Source organism: Lissotriton helveticus, chromosome 4_1, assembly GCF_964261635.1.
Source record: "Lissotriton helveticus chromosome 4_1, aLisHel1.1, whole genome shotgun sequence".
In the NCBI taxonomy this organism is placed as follows: domain Eukaryota; kingdom Metazoa; phylum Chordata; class Amphibia; order Caudata; family Salamandridae; genus Lissotriton; species Lissotriton helveticus.
In genome coordinates this window covers 1072123327-1072139895 of record NC_136063.1, presented here as the reverse complement: position 1 = coordinate 1072139895, position 16569 = coordinate 1072123327, and the positions used below count along the sequence as shown (strand labels likewise).

The 16569-nt window shown below is 48.9% G+C and overlaps 1 protein-coding gene across 1 annotated transcript in view; it reads right to left on the bottom strand.

The window, feature by feature from the left end:
* The window catches only part of DNAH5 (dynein axonemal heavy chain 5), a 5174212-nt gene that overhangs the window by 510815 nt on the left and 4646828 nt on the right, over positions 1–16569 (bottom strand). The window lies entirely within an intron of this gene.

Sequence of the window (16569 nt, the reverse complement as noted above, 5' to 3'; positions counted from 1 at the left end):
GCGAGAGGCGCCTTTTCACAAGCTGAATTTTCCTGACAATGAACCCTACCGCCCGCTCGAAAAAAAACTCGAGGGTGGTGGTAGTTTTACCACTGTTTGGCCTCTGCCCTTCTAATTTCCATTTCATCACATGTTCCTAGATACTAGATGAATGGGACCAAGTGGCAAGCACAATACATCAGGATAACAAGTGGCCGGTCAACTTCTTGTGGAGTCCCCATCGAAAAGGGATTAATAACCATAAAAGTTCCAAAATGAGACAGTCACCTGTACAAACTGTATCAGGGCCAGAATCATCGAGGGGGGGGGGGTGCAGTCCAGGTACAGACAGGTGCTTGCTCTTGGCCCGCTCTTCGTGTGTCCCATGCAGTGGGGGAATCGTAGGCGCTAAGAGCGTGTTATGGGCCAGCACTCTTAAAGGAATGCTGGGCTCTTTAGTCCAGAGTGCACCAGGAGGTAGGGCCAATGTCAATGCAGCATCTGTCACCTACCACTTTGTGTTTTTGGCTTGAGATGTGGGCTCCTGGGCTCTTTGGGCTCCCGGTAACTGGCTTCCAATACCAAAGTGGCACCAACATGATGGGCCACCATGCTGCTCTGCCGAATCCACCCAGCGGTAGTGGCGCAAAACAACTGGGCCACTGGGATGCTGGAATGCTAGGACAGCGAGCATGCGGGCAATCCAGACAAAGAAGGAAACTGGCTGGGGGGTGGGGGGAACTGTACTGACAGCGAAGGGGCTCAATATACAGTATAGGAAGGTAGGTAGTATAAACTGTGTATGACCGGTCTGTTGGCAGCAGTAGACGGCTAGGCAGAGCTCCACAGGGACAGCAGTAGTACAATGGGCTGATTCTGAAGATGTACAGTTGTGCATTCCACGTTGGTGACCTGGCTTAGTATAGGGCCATGGATCCACTAGGCAGTGGGGGCTCAGGTGCAGGACTCAGGCCTTATCTGGCCTGACACTGCTGCTCAGGACACTCTGTGAAACAAGTCCCCCACACATTTGTTGGTAGGGAGTGAAGGGGGATGCAGTCCCTTGAGCCCCCTTCTGGAGGATACTATAGGCTGCATGCACGGGAGGCAGCAACTGGATGGCTCTGAAGCTGTTTTTGGTGAGCTCTGGTTTCTCTGGCTGCTGGCCTCTGCATGGAGCAATGGGATTGGTGGCAAAACACTTAAGGAACACTTGAGGTGAGCTCTTTGACATCAAGCCCCGCCCACTCAGCAACTGTCTCCTTCACTGCGAATCAGTAGTTCTAACTTATGGGATTGCCAATTAAGGCCCTTAATAGCGGTTGCCAATAAGGTGTCAATTGAGCTAAAAATTCCAGTATTATCCGTTGTCAAGAGGGCAACTTGGTCCTGAACTAAGGCAAGGTTGCTTGTTAAAAAATCCTCCAATCTTTAAGCATTTTCTTTATTAATGGTGAAGCTTCCATATTTGTTCAAATTAGACCTCTCGGTTCACGTGGGGAAGCATTGTCTATATAGTATCTGAAAGATGGAGTAGTTTCTTACCTGTAACTCCGGTTCTGTAGTGGGGGTATCTCTGTTATAATCATAATCTTGTGAATAGTCCCGCCCATGTGCGTGGACCCCGGAGCAATCGAAATAGTCTCTTAAGTTGTCTTCTTCTGAAGTCCTGCATAGACACTTAAGAGAAAATCAAAGACAAATAATGCAGCCTAAAACTACAAGGCTACATTGGCCAGCACTTCACTTCGAAGTGAAAAGAAAGCCAAATAAAATTACATTTTTACACACTTTGTTAAGTTGCACACCTAGAGAAACTCCCCTTCATAAAAATCCTTTGTTATGATAGAGAGGAAGGGTTGGACAGACAGGCCCCATAGGCTGCCATTATGTGTCTGGAAAAGGCATACCGTGCCTTTAAGGAACTCTCCAGAGATCCTCGGTATCCCAGGATGCACAGCCAAAGGCAAGTTACTTTCAGTTCTTTATTAAGGTGTATAAAGCCAGGCCTGTAGCACTCAGTACATTATCGTTTCATCCACCGGGAAGGAGGGCGGGCACTTATGACTATAACAGAGATACCCCTACTACAGAACTGGAGTTACAGGTAAGAAACTGCTCCTTCTGTAGTAGGGGATCTCTGTGTATTGTCATAATCTTGGGAATAGAATGGCAAGTCCATCCCAACAAACCAAACCAGCGGTGGAGGAAACAGACAAAACCACTACTGTGCAAACAGATTTCTCAATGAAGCCTGCCCAACCTGGGCGTCTGCTCTGGCATCAGAGTCCAGGTAGTAGTGTTTGGCAAAGGTATGGACCGACTTCCAAGTGGCAGCCCTATAGATATCTGCAATGGGAACATTACGTAGCCAAACCGTTGTAGCCGCTTTGCCCCTGGTGGAATGAGCCTCAGGCTTACCCTCTAAGGTCATGTTAGCCTTTTGGTGACATAACTGGATACAGGACACAATCCACCTAGAGATGGACTGTTTAGAGGTGGCAAGACCCGTCCTGACCGAACCATAATTGACAAATAATTGGTCTGACCTAGGAATGTCCTTGGTCTTATCTAAGTAGAATTTCAACACCTTTCTCACATCCAGGGAATGAAGAGACCTCTCCGCCGGAGAGGAAGGATGTTGAAAAAACGTAGGTAAAGTTATCGTCTGATTGACATGAAAATCAGAAATCACTTTAGGAAGGAACTTAGGGTGAGTCCTCATGACAACCTTAGAAGCATGAAATACAGTATAAGGCTCTTGGCAACACAAGGCCAGGATCTCACTTACCCTGCGGGCTGATGTTATTGCCACAAGGAAGGCCGCCTTCCAGGATAAATGCTGTAGAGAAGCCTTATGAATAGGTTCAAAAGGTTCCTTCATCAACCGTGACAGCACCACATTCAGCTCCCATGAAGACGCCTAACAGGGGGAAATACTTTTTTCAATCCCTCCAAAAAATCTTTAATTTCAGGAATCTGGAAGAAGGACGTTTGAGAAGGGCATTTTCTTTACGCAGTTAATGCTGTGAGGTGAACCTTAATAGAATGGAAATTAAGGCCAGATTGAGCTAAATGCAAGAGATATGGAAGGATGACATCTTCCTTGCAGGAGATAGGATCAGCGTTCTTGGACGTGCACCAGATGCAGAACCTTTTCTGTTTGTAGGCATAGGAAGTCCTGGTGGATGGTCTCTTAGCCTCCTTGAGTATTTCCATGCAGTTGTCAGGCAAGTTCAAGTGTCCATATTGTACTATCTTAAGAGCCATACCGCCAAACTAAACGATGAGAGGTTGGGGTGCACCATCTGCCCCCCGAACTTTGTGAGAAGATTGCAGGAGAGTAGGGTCTGCTTCCTATGGTCACCCCAGTATTTGCTCTGATTCACTGGTTTTTCGACTTTAGTGTAGCTGTGGGCCTGCTAATCAGACCCACAGCCCAGCTGTTCTCTCTCGAAATTCATACCATGTACTTTAGGTACATATCCAATTGGGTATTGGGTCACTTTTGTGAGCCCCTGTATAGTGTACCATAGGTACCCAGGGCATAGGTGCATCCTAGGCCTACCAGGGGCTTCAACATGTATTATGCCACCCCAGGCTGGCCATCCAAACTGACACCACAGGCTGATCACTCAGCTTGGGCAAGGTTGTGTAATCACCCCTTGCTTAGATATAGTATTCCTATATCTACCCTTATATATGGACACATATCTACCTATAAGTCACTCCAATGGCAGGCCTTATCAATCCTGGAGGCAGAGTGCTTGGTTTTATGTAAGAGGGTGCCCTAGCATGAGCTGAGCCCCTCTGCAGCTTTCGGAACCATCTCCTTATAGCTGTTCTATGATATTGCCATACCATATACATACCATATACTCTTAAGGGCATTATAATCCTCGCGGTTATTGCTAACTTTGGTTTGGTTTGGCTTTATCAAAACATGTCGTGTAAGGTGTCAAACATTTTGGAATACTACCGCCCTGCCAATTCTGGCGGCGGGGGTAGCATTCCACCCTTCTAGAGGAAAAAAACATGTATGTTACTGCTTTACCCGGTTAAACTTAAACAGAGCCTCAGCATCACAAAATGGATGCTGCTGCCACATACACGAGTCTGACCTCCTGCTGCTGGACGAAACTCCAGCAGGGGAGGTCTGGACAATAGGTTTCCTGTCGAGGGAGGTGCCAGCACCTCCCCAGACAGCCTGTAGTGTATTGGGGCAGGGTGGGTTGAAAGAAATGAGACACTGCCTGGGGCACACAAGGTGCTCCACGCATATCCCGGTTCACACCAGTAGCAGGGGCACTCCAGCCTCAGCTCTGGCGCAAAACTGGACAAAGGGAAAGGGGTGTAACCACCCCTTCCCAGGTTCCACCCACAGGAGGGACCTAGCAGGTAATCCAGCCCCTTAATTTGGTATAAAGAGAGGAGCTGAGTCAAGAGACTTTAGATTTATCCTGGAAAGAAACTCTGACATGACCTCTTGGACCTTCGATGTTCCATATCGACTGGAAGACCAAAGACATCTCCCTTGTGGTCAAGGAGTGACCACCCTGTGCAAACAGGCACCAACAGTAACTTGCCGGTTTGCTTTGCCAATGCTCCAGCTGGATCCCGAATACTTAGTGATGCAGCCTCTGGACTCCCAGACTTCTCTGACTCCGACCCACATCCACAGGAACGCTGAGAGCCGTGGCGGACACAAGAGACGTGGGACCGGACATCCTGCAGAACCTGCTTTTTGCTACTTGTGCTGCTTCTGAGGTGTTCTCAAAGTTGTGCATTGGGGATTAAGAAGCCCCAACCCCGAGCAGTAAGTGCACCGAAGCTCAGCCCTCCACACTGCACGAGTGCCGCATGGGGCCTGCATCTGCATTTCTCCTTGACGCATCTTCGCGGTTGCTAGCCCGTTGGTTAGTGGCCCTCCTGAAGACATCCTTTTGAAACAACACTGCTTGCCTGGTTGCTCTGGGATTGCTCCTGCTTTCCTGTAAAGGGGAAGCGCCCCAGACCTTGCTGGTCAGAACAGAAGCCGATCTACCTTTTCTGCATAGGTTGCCTTTGCCAAGGCTTGTTGGGTCCAATCCGGATACCGGCACCGCCAACAGCTAGATACTTCCTGGGACAGTCTGTATCCAGCTCCTGGTTGTCGTCGACGCCTCCTGGTCCACGTGGATGCAGAGACAAGCTTCACATCCTCACCAGATTGCATCTCGACATCGCCTGGTTCCTTCCTGGTCACTGGCTAGTGACCCAGACTCTGTCCCCTCTGCTTTCAGGTTCTTCACTGCTCCGATCCACCCTTGGATCCATCCGGACATATTCCTCCTGGTCGCTTGCAGCACTTTCTTGCAGCTCTCCATAGGATTGATCGACGAAACCCGACACGAAAGAACACCTATGCACCCGGCATCCCTGGGTGAGGTAACTCGAGTACTCCGGTGCTCCCATGGGTAATAACTATCCAAGTGTCCTAGATTAACAGGGTTTTCCCGTAGTCCACCCGGAAGTGTCCGAAATCAACTACTTTGTAACTTTTACGTTCCCATTGATTCTCTATGGTAACTCGCATGTGTGTTTAGACACTGCACACACATCCTGTGGGTCTCCTACTTCCATTCCTTTGGTTGATCAGCATAGCCCCAGCGATTTCCTAGGCCCTAGGCCTACTCACCTTTCCTGATGTGGTTCTTATACCACTTCTTTAGTATATGGTTTGTGAGGCCCCTAGGGCAGAATTGTATTTGTGCAACTTATAGTATGCTTATTGAGTAACTTGTGCTGTATCTCAAACTCTGACCTCATAAAGAGTGCAGAGGTGTTGTGTTAGTAATAAATACATATATATTTGATATATAACTTGTGTGGTGTCCTTTCATTTGGTATTCAAGGGATTATAATTGGTAAAACAATTGGCTTCACATGCTCTCTGAAGTATTAGCCTAAGACTAGGATAGCTGGTCTATAAGGTTGACTTTACAACCATCACCATAAGGGTTGTTTGGACTGGTGCAAGGTGCTCACTAGAATAGTGAACATGATATACCAGGCCAACTTCTCACAAAGGTCCGGCCGACATGGAAGCCGCAGATGGGGTTGGGAAGACCGGTGGAGCAGGTCTGTGAACCACCACTGCCGAGGCCAGTCCGGAGCACTGAGGATCATTCGCGCTCTGGATTGAGAAAGCTTGATGAGCACTGCTGGAATCAGGGGAATGGGTGGAAAAGCGTACAGAAAGCTGTTCGACCAGTTGATCCATAGCGCATTACCCAGAGTCCCCGGTTGCTAAAACCTGGAGGCGAAGTCTCAGCATTTTCTGTTTTCGGCAGTGGCGAACAGATCTATTTCTGGAGTGGCCCATCTTTCGAAGATGTTTCCTAGAACCTCGTTGTTTAGGACCAACTCGTGGTTTTCCTGGACCAGCCTGCTGAGTGCGTCAAGATGGGCATTCTGCACACCTGGTAGATGGCTAGCCGTTATCGTCAGTCCCCTGGCTAGCAGCCAGATCGCCTGCGCTTCCTGGGACAGTGTGCGCGATCTCGAGCCCCCCTGCTTGATGAGGTAATAGATTGTGGTCTGTACAAGCAAGGAGTTGGTCTGGAAGGATGGATGAAAGGGTTTCAGCACCAAATGAACAGCTCTGAGTTCTTGAAAATTGATGTGATACGTCGATTCCGCCTGGGACCACGTTCCTTGGATTTGTAGATGGTCTGAATGCGCTTTCCAGCCGTGGAGAGAAGCATCCGTCCCAATAGTCTGTATGGGAATGTCCTTGTGTAACGGAACCCCCTTGAAGGAACTCTCTGCTGAACACCACCATCTCAGAGACATTTGGATCCTGTCATCCCAGCTCCCTCTTTTCTGGTTCCATTGGTCCTCCAGACATTGCTGCAGTGGTCTCATGTGGAGGCGTGCATGTGGTGCGAGGAAGATGTAAGAGGCCATCGACCCCAGAAGAGAAGACACCGTCCTCACTGTTGTTGATGGAACGGACATGAGAGCCTGAGCCTTCAGAAGGATTGATAAGCGTCGCTCCTCCGAAGGAGACACGCTTGTTCTGAGAGTATTGATGGAGGCTCCCAAGTACTGCAGTCACTGAACAGGAGTCAGAACGGACTTGGACATATTGATGTGCAAATCCAGCTGATTCAACAGAACAGCCATCCTGTTGAAATGCAATTGTGCTTCCTGGAATGTGGAGGCTTTGATCAAACAGTCGTCCAGGTACTGGTAGACAAACACCTTGTTCTTTCTCAGGTGCGCTGCCACCACTGCCATTTCTATTTATTTTGAAGTTTATAAAGCGCACGGCTACCCCCAATGGGGGTTTCTCGGTGCTGCGGACAGCAGTCAACCAAGGGGGTACAGCAGGGTCTAGATATTAGAGAACAACCAAGTTTTAAGTCTGCTCCAGAATAGTGACTCTGATGTAATGAACCTCAGATCGAACAGGGAGATGATTCCAGAGTTTTGCAATAACCACAGCAAAAGCACGACCTCCCGTTCTAGAAAGATGGAAACGGGGGGCATGTAAGAGGCGGAGATGATTTGATCTGAGGGCACGAACCGACTGGACGGTTTTCAGCCCGTGTCTCAGATAGGCTGGGCCAAGACCATTGAGGGCCCTAAACGCAATGACCAGGGCTTTGAATTGTAAGCGATAGGACACTATCAATCCGGTTGCGGATTGCGGTCCCGGTCCACCAGGCTTCCCATTCCGGACTTAATTTATCACGCCAAAGGAGGCAATGTTCCCTACATGATCGCCGTGTGAACTCAGGGCATAGATGGCTTAAACAACATCCGGAAAAACAACCTAGATAAATAGAAACGCCATCCGTCCATCAGACATAAAATCTTTGACTACTACCCTGCAAGCAAGCTTATAATATAAAGAAGTTATTCTGACAACACTAATTGAGTTAAAGTTAATTCGAAGATCTACCAGTCCTCATCTAGTCCAGACAATCACATCTGGTTCCTGACTTCTGAGGCCCGAACTGTTGCTATAGTCACACAGAATAACCGCAAACTAACTGATTAAAATATTCACAATACTATGAGAAATAGAGATCTGACATAACGCTTGAAAGGATAGACATAGCAGCCAGTGATTATATTTCTCCAAAAGACAAATCATTTTTTTCAATTTATCTTCAAACGTGGTGCACCCACTGCTTCCGTCATCTACTCTTCCTGACTGTTTAATTTTTCCTGCTGCAAATGACGTACTCCTGAAGAAGGCAATAGCCGAAACGCGCGTTGAGTTTTTCATCCACCGCTTTGCTTACTTCATCAGCCCACAACTACAACTAATTCATTTGGGTTTTTGTTTCTTTCCTCTTTCTCTTTTGTTATATATAATTTTGTATTGTATAAATATTTGTCCCACATTTACTCATTGAATTGTAATCCTGAACTACAAAAAGATTTTTACCCAAAAAAACAACAGAAAATAAGGAAAAGATAGATAAATAAATATAAAAGAATATTTTTGATATAAAATTTGTGTTTTGTCTCACTTTATCAATGTCAAAAGTCACTATGAATGTCTATTCAGTTGAACTCCCTAGGTTTTTGGCACATAATTAATTGTTTTTCACTACTGTTCTTCTCAAAATAATTGTTGTTAGTCCCTACTGGTAGTGAATACATCGTTAGTAGGGGTCCCCATTTTTTCTAAAATGCGATAGGACACCGGCAGCCAGTGCAGTTTAGCCAAATACGGTATAATGGAATGGCGGTACGCGTTGTTACAGATCAGCCTGGCGGCGGCATTCTGTACAATTTGCAGCCGTTTAATCAGGTAGGCTGGGGCTCCTACATACAGACTGTTCGCATAATCCAGATGGGACGTGATTAATGCATGAACCACAGTCCTCCGTGAGTCAAGCGGAAGAAAAGGAAAGATTTTTTTGATCATGCGCAGTTTGCCAAAACATGCTGCTTAAACTTTATTAACTTGGGTCTTACAGGACAAGGCATTATCAAATTGAAAACCCAGATTCCGTGCGGATGAGACTGGAACTGGGGCAGGGTCTAATTCAACAGGCCACCACAATTTAGCCGGGGGGGGGGGGGGGCGATTTTTGATTAAAAAACAAGACCTCAGTCTTATCCGCATTAAGTATAGGGTTGTTGGTGGTCATCCAGGAGGAGATGTTAACCAGGCATTGTCGAAAGTTGGACAGATTGCCGTCAGCGTGGTCTCTAAATGAAAACACTAGCTGAGTGTCGTCAGCGTAAGATATCACTCTGACCCCCCAGGATTCCACCACTTCCGCCAATGGAGCAAGGTAAACATTAAAAAAACAAGGGGCTACGTGCAGAGCCCTGCGGAACGCCACATAGCAAAGGTTTCTCAGCAGAGACATGCATTTTGAAGACGTCCTGGGTGCAGACTTCAGACCAAATGGTAGTACGGTGTACTGATAGTGATTGGTGCCGACTAGGAAGCGCAGGAACTTCCGGTGTTTCCGTGCAATGGGCACATGGAAGTACGCATCCTGTAGATCTATTGCGCAAAGCCAGTCTCCTCGTTGCAGCTGAGGATAAACTAGTGCAAGGATAGCATGCAAAATTTCTCCCTGCGAATCCATTTGTTTGCTTGTCGCAAATCCAGAATGGGCCTGAACTCATTTTTGTCCTTTTTGCGTACCAGAAAGAACCTTGAGTATAGACCCTTTCCCCTTTGAGACAGAGGGACGTCTTCTATCGCCCTTTTTCTTAACAGGGTATCAGCCTCCACTTGAAGTTCGCGCAGCTGGTATTGCGAATGAACCAGTGGAATAGCTCGAGGAGGGCTGACAAAACGAAGACTGTATCCATTGCAAACAATATGCAGCACCCACTTGTCCTGAGTAATTTTTCTCCACTCTGCTAAGTAATTCTGGATGCTTCCCCCCACCGGAGCGGGTAACGGACGAAGGGGAAGTAACGCCTCAGGGCTTAGACCCGGCCGGGCCCTTATTCGCCGAGGAGGCTTGCTGGCCGCCTCTGCCCCTCTGACGCTTCTGGAAGGGTTGTCGCTAGTATTGCTGTTGTTGCTGCTGCTTTTGACCAGCTTGGTGACCTTACCCTCTCTGAAATCTCTGGGAAGAATAACGCCTCTGGAATGGACGGAAGGACTTCCATTGTCCCTTTGGTTTCTCTAAACCTACAGCCTTCAGCGTTTCCACTTCTGCCTTCATGCGGGCCATCTCTGAGTCCCGAAGAGGGTAGATCCCGAAAAGGGCAAGTTAGCAATCCTCTGTTGCGCCTCTTGTTTAAGAGAGGTAAGGCGCAACCAGGAGTTGCGTCTCAAGTTTATGCCATGGCAGTACCCATGAGCAGCCAGGAGAGAGGCGTCTGCCACCGAACTGATGACCTGATTCGAGACCATCATGCCCTCATTCAAGATCTCCTGGAAGTCTTCTCTCCTGTCCCTCAGAAGGAGCTCAATGAATTGATGCAGGGACTCCCACAAGGAGCGGTCATACTGACCCAAAAGCGCTGATGCACTCGCCCCTTTTATAGAGGTGGCAGCTGTACTGCATAACTTTCTCCCTGCCAAATCCATTTGACAGCTCTCCTTGTCTGGAGGGACCATAGATGAAGAGTAAGTCAAATGCTGCTACTTGGCCGCTGTCACAATGACAGAATCCGGGACAGAACCTGATCTTAAGATCGCTGGATCCGAATCCGGTGGCCTGTACTTCCTTTGAAGCTGAGATGGTGCCGACTTCGCCGAGGCTGGCGTCAGAAACAGCTCCATGGCCGGTTCCTCCAGTCCTGGCATCAAAGGCAGCAAAGGCCAAGAGAGGGGCCTGCGGTGCAACGTTTCAAAGATCACAGAGGTTGAAGGGGTGGGTACCATCAGTGTGATCCCCAACTTCGCTGCGCCCCTCAGCAGCACATCCTGGAACGTCACAATGTCATCCACTGACGACACTCTCGTAGGAGGAGAGTCCGACAGAGTCTGTGTACCTGGACCTTTCCCTCCTCCTCCGATGACGAGACCTCGTCGAAGATCTACACTCACTGTGACAGCGATGCCTCCCTCTGGATCTTGACCTTGGCTTTCTGGGCCTTGCAGGAACCACTGGCCAAGGAGGTTGCGGAAGCGGAAGAGGCTGAGCCGGAACCAAAGGCTTCGGTTGTGGAGCCGAGGCAGTGGTGGAGGAGGAGGTAGTGGAGGTGGAGGAGGAGGGGAGGAGGAGGAGGAGGAGGAGGTGGTGGAGGAGGAAGTTGCGGAAGAGTAGGAGGTGTAGGCGTCCTGGGCCTTGAGGGCGAATAGGTCTGGGAATAATCAGAGTCCGGTGACCTAAGAACTCTCCTCTTCTTACGAGCAGGCCTAGGGGAGGATGCTCTGGAGGTAGATCTCTCTGAGGACGAGCGCCGGTGCCGCCGCGACCGGGGACTCGCCGATGACGATGAGACGCTAACCACAGAGACACTAGACACTATTCTGGGCCTTGACTTTCTCTTCAATGTCGACTTATCCCTCCTCGACGGCGACCTCTTTGACGTCGCTCTTCTCGAGTGTTGTCGCCATGACGTCGATCTTTCTCTACTCGATGTCGACCTTCGCGTCGACGTTGATGGCGAATGGCGGTGTCGCCCCGATGGCGAGCGCCTGCCTCTTTGGGACTCATCAGGACATCGATGGTGTGTTGAAGCTGGTGAAGTCCTCGACGTCTACCTCGTCCGAGGTCTTGACGTCCTATCCCTCACTGCCGAACGTCGACGTCGCTACGACCCAGAGCCCTGAGTTGACGGGGAACAGATGGTAGTCATACCTCTCGACATCGAAGCCATCCATGTCGACCGGGACCTGTGCCTTTTCTGAGCCTTTTCTTGACTGGGGAGCCCCCCAGAGGCCGATGCACGGGCAGAGGATGATGACAGAGTCCCTCCATGCCCAGAAGTCGCACCTGGTTCTTGGTGTCTCCTCTGCTCCAGGCCTTGGAGACGAATCTTCTCCCGGCCACGCAGGCTCCTCCTGGAGAAAGAGTGACAGATATCACAGGAGTCAGGGACATGGGTAGAAGGGAGACAGAGTATGCACACTCGGTGGGGGTCAGATTTAGCCTTCTTCCTACCACACTCAGGGCACTTGTCGAATAAAGCTGGCATTTCGACAGTAAAGAGGTGGAAAAACTGGTCAAAAAGACAGCAACTGGAAGAGGAAGACCCCAGACGTCGAGTGAAACACTCAAAACACTGAAAAAGCTCCGAAAATTGAAGTTATACCCAAAATGGTAGAGCTCAATGCTCCAGGGTCCTGCTAGCAAGAGCCGGAAAAAAGAACTGAAAGTAACTTGCCTTTGGGTGTGAATCCTGGGATACCGAGGGTCTCTGGAGAGTTCCTTTAGGGCACAGCATCCCTTTTCCGGACACATAATGGCAGCCTATGGGGCTTGTCTGTCCAACCCTTCCTCTCTATCATAACAAAGTATTTTTGTGAAGGGGAGTTTCTCTAGTTGTGAAACTTAAAGTGTGTAAAAAATGTATTTCATTTGGCTATCTTTTCACTTCAAGATGAAGTGCTGCCCAATGTAGACTTGTAGTTTTAGGCTGCATTATTGGTCTTTAATTTTCTCTTAGGACTGCAGAAGAAGACAACTTAAGAGACAATTTTGATTGCTCCTAGGTCCACGCACATGGGCGGGACTATTCACAAGATTATGACTATACACAGAAATCCCCTCCTATAGAAGTGTAGAATAGGATAGTTCAATAACAGACGGACCTCGATTCTCTTTTGTGATGGAGTGAATCTGAGTCGTTGTCCACACATCCAATCAATCAATCAATTAGGGTAATGGTAAGCGTGCTACTCACCCGTGGGGGTCTCAAAGTGAGGAGGGGGGTAAGCAGCTCCGTTCGGTAGAAGACCCAGGTCTTGAGCATCTTCCTGAAGATTTTCAGGGAGGGGGCGCATCTGATGTTGAGCGGGAGCTCATTCCAGGTCTTGGCTGCGATCTAGGAGAATGTTCTTCCACCTGTTCTGGCTCTGCGGATGCGCTGGATTTCTGCGAGGGCGAAGTCGGCCGATCGTGGGTTTCTCTTGGGTACGTGGAGGTAGATTCTCTAGTTGAGGTATTGGGTCTGGCGTTGTGGAAGCAAATTTAATATGCAAATTTAATATGTTAGATTTGTTGATTGAAGATGGATTTACATACCAGATCAGGTGATTTTGCTATTGGATCAAAACATTATTATTGTCTGAAGGCTTGTGGGGGTTTTGCTGAGGTCTGCTGTCAGCTTTATTTTTACAAGGCTTTAAAGATGCTTCTATCTTAGCAGGCTTCAATCTTTTATTCAGGGAAGCAGCTATGTTCTTGCACTGACGTTTCATTCTCAGCCTAACGTTGATTAACCGAAAAAAGCTTATAAGAAAGTTTATGATGCAGCTGCCAGGTAGAAGAGGATTGAAAAAGGGGAAATACCATTAATGCATTAGAAAAAGAGGAGTCTGTGAAGGAGAAGTAGGAATGTGAACTTGAGAGTCAGTGTGCGCGTCATCTAAAGAAGTTTATCAATGAATCGACTGGTTCATAGGGTGTTTCCTGCAGGTGGAGCAGAGGGGGCAAAAAGGAGAAGAATAAAAAAACTTTAAACCCTTATTACCTCACTTGGCTACTGTGCGGGAGCTACCTCTGCCTCCTCCCTCGTTCTGCTTGCCGTGACTGTGGGATTGCTGGGTAACGGTCTGGAGAGGTACTGGACTCCTGCGCCTCCACCCCAATGGGGGTAACTGAGACCCGCTTGCCCTGACACGCATCCAACCACCCTAGCTCCCTGAGGAAGAGAATACTAGAGAGGGGCTCAGATGGCCCGTGAGCCAAGTGTAGGCTTTCGGACAGCGATGAGCGTGCACCCACTTTTACGTGATTCTGTTTGTCCACCTAAGTTCGCCAGAGCTTTCCACCAGGGTAGATCACTCAAACACTTCAAGATACATCTAGCATAAGTTTTTGAAGATTAATCAAGGATACAGGCTGTGGGCTATGTCAGGCAAAGGCGGTAATCGTGGTGTGATTGTAGCGACCATTCAGCCTGCTTCTTTGACCCCTGTGGCTATTCCAAACATACCATTGAGTTTCCCTGTATTCCCAAATGTCAGAATTTGTTCAATCGAAGCCTGGAGTGGGGCAGCTCAGGGTGCCGCATTCCACCCAAGTGTATGCTGGGATACTTAGGTGGCAGCCTGGGGTGGGAAGCAGCTCAGGGAGCAAAAGATAGTGAGACAATGAGTCTATGCAACCCCTGACCGTGGCGCACGGGTTCCCAAATGTTTTGCTGGGATGCTTTTAAGTTGAGGTCCAGATTCTGGGGCCCCACAGTTCAGAGCATGGGAGGCAGTTTAACAGCAGATCAACTTGCCCGCTGGTGTGCAAGAGTCGATGTGTCCAATGCTGTTGCACTGGTACACGATTACGAACTTTGAAGGGCAGGCACGAGCCTAGTGCATGACACTTGCATGAGGCAGAAAATTCAAGAAATATTGTTTTATATACTCTTACATGCATTTGTGATTCAGCCCTAAAATGTCCAACTCCTTATTGGATGTGTAGATGTTTTTAAACCAATTCACATATGCATGTAAGAGTGCGTAAAGGAGTACTGCAGGAGTAAGACATTAGGTCTTTGTAGAGAGCCACCGGGCCTCCATTTTCTAGATCGCCTATCAGGGCGCCACTCCCCAGGCCGGGCACGGCCTGAGGAGATAAATATAGGGTGCTTGTGGATTTCGCTGACACAGAGAGCAAGTGTGCATGTCAAATTATTGTGGTGCATAGCCACAATGTACTAAGCCTCAACACTGGGCCCTGGTGCCACTTTACATTGGCGATGAGTAGTGAGTCAGCCTAGCTTGGAAGACAACGCGAAGCAGCAAGTATTCAGCAGCTGCTGTTTCAGCTGCCATCAGTCTGGCCGTTGTGATTGCACCCCGAGGGCACCAAGAAGTCGTTGTGTGCCTGCCTGCCTGTCCTGCCCGCTGGTGTCGCCGACAAGCAGCACACCCACCGGGACCAGGACTGCTCCACCCCGTTAGGAGCCAGCGTCCGCGCACAAATTCAGATACATGAGTAGGCAGAGCCGAGGATGGCATTCTGGCTCTCAGCGCCCCATCTCCGTGCGAGGAGATGGTGGACCCCGGAACACTGAGACAGAGACCATGCTGCCTGCCACCACGTGGTCCACACCCTGAGCGGCTATCAAGTAGTTTTGCTCAGTGACCTGAAAAGAAGACAGTAAAGTACTAAATGGGAAGTTTCAGAAGATGCATGGCTCCTCAGCATAGACTTGAAGAGAGGGCGTTTTCCTCACCTATTGATTTTGAGTGATACTGAGTGCAGATGGAAAGTAGCACCGCCTAATAACCTGCATACCATACCTGCGAGTGGAAACATTGACCAGGCACAGCTGAGATGGCACAAACACATAGACCCACGCATGCCAGGAACTAAAAGGGTAGAAAATAAAAGGTGAACACAATTCACACATAGCTCCTCAAGGAAGAAACACATACACGATAGAACTCACATGTGACTACGTTAAAGTGTCATGTATGAGAAACCAACAGCAGCGCCAAGGTCCGGCGTGCCTGACGCAGGCCAATTCTCACACACCTCTGTGACGTCTCTCCCACCCTTTAGCATACTTGCCGACCCAGCCACGGCAGCTCCGTGGTGGTGCTCATAGTTGGGGTGTTGAACCGCTACTTTCATGCACCAGGGAAACTGATGGGGCAGTTAAAAGGTCACTACTCATGCACTTTGGAGGTGCTGAACTGTACTAAATCTTTGAAACTTTACCTGATACAGGGTATAAATCAGACTTTGATGCAGCCATCACCGCGCTCAATCAGCATTTTGACACGCAGATCAATGTGGAATTCGAAATGTTTAACTGCCACAAGCCATGCAAATGGACACTGACACTGTGGATATATTCTGTACACGGCTGCGGAAGCTAGCAAGAACGTGCACACTCCATGAAGAGAGAGCAAGTCATCCAAGGATGCCGGTCCACAGTGCTAAAACGGCTGTTCCTGAGACAACCGGGAATCTCGCTGGATGACATACTGGTACTTGCCCGGTGCCATGAACAGTTCAATTTGAAGGTGGAGGAAATGGAAGCAGAACTTAGTAAATTCTCTGTAACTCCTGCCTGTCAAGAGCATCCTGCGTCAAGCGGGAGAGGGTGGAGACCATCCAAGGACGGCCGAGTCCCCCACGACATTTCACCACTCCGAGATCGGGTGGAACTTGCAACAACTGTGGGCTGACACTCAAGACCCCAGGGGTATGCCCCATGAAGGGACGGACATGTTTGAAATGACTTTGCGAAGCTGTGCCGCAGCGACAGCCCCAGAATAAGAACAGATTCAAGAGACCAACGGGAGCAGTAAGGCAACTGTCACTGGAAGACACAGAGTAAGAGAAAAGACAGAGTAGCTGCCGACACTATGAGGAAGTGGAGGAAGAGGACGACAAAGAGGTTTGTGGCTCAGAGACAGTGGCAACACTTTCTCTACGGATCCAGATCGGTCACTCAAGAGGACAAAACAGTTCAACATCAACTATGGAGAGTCTGACA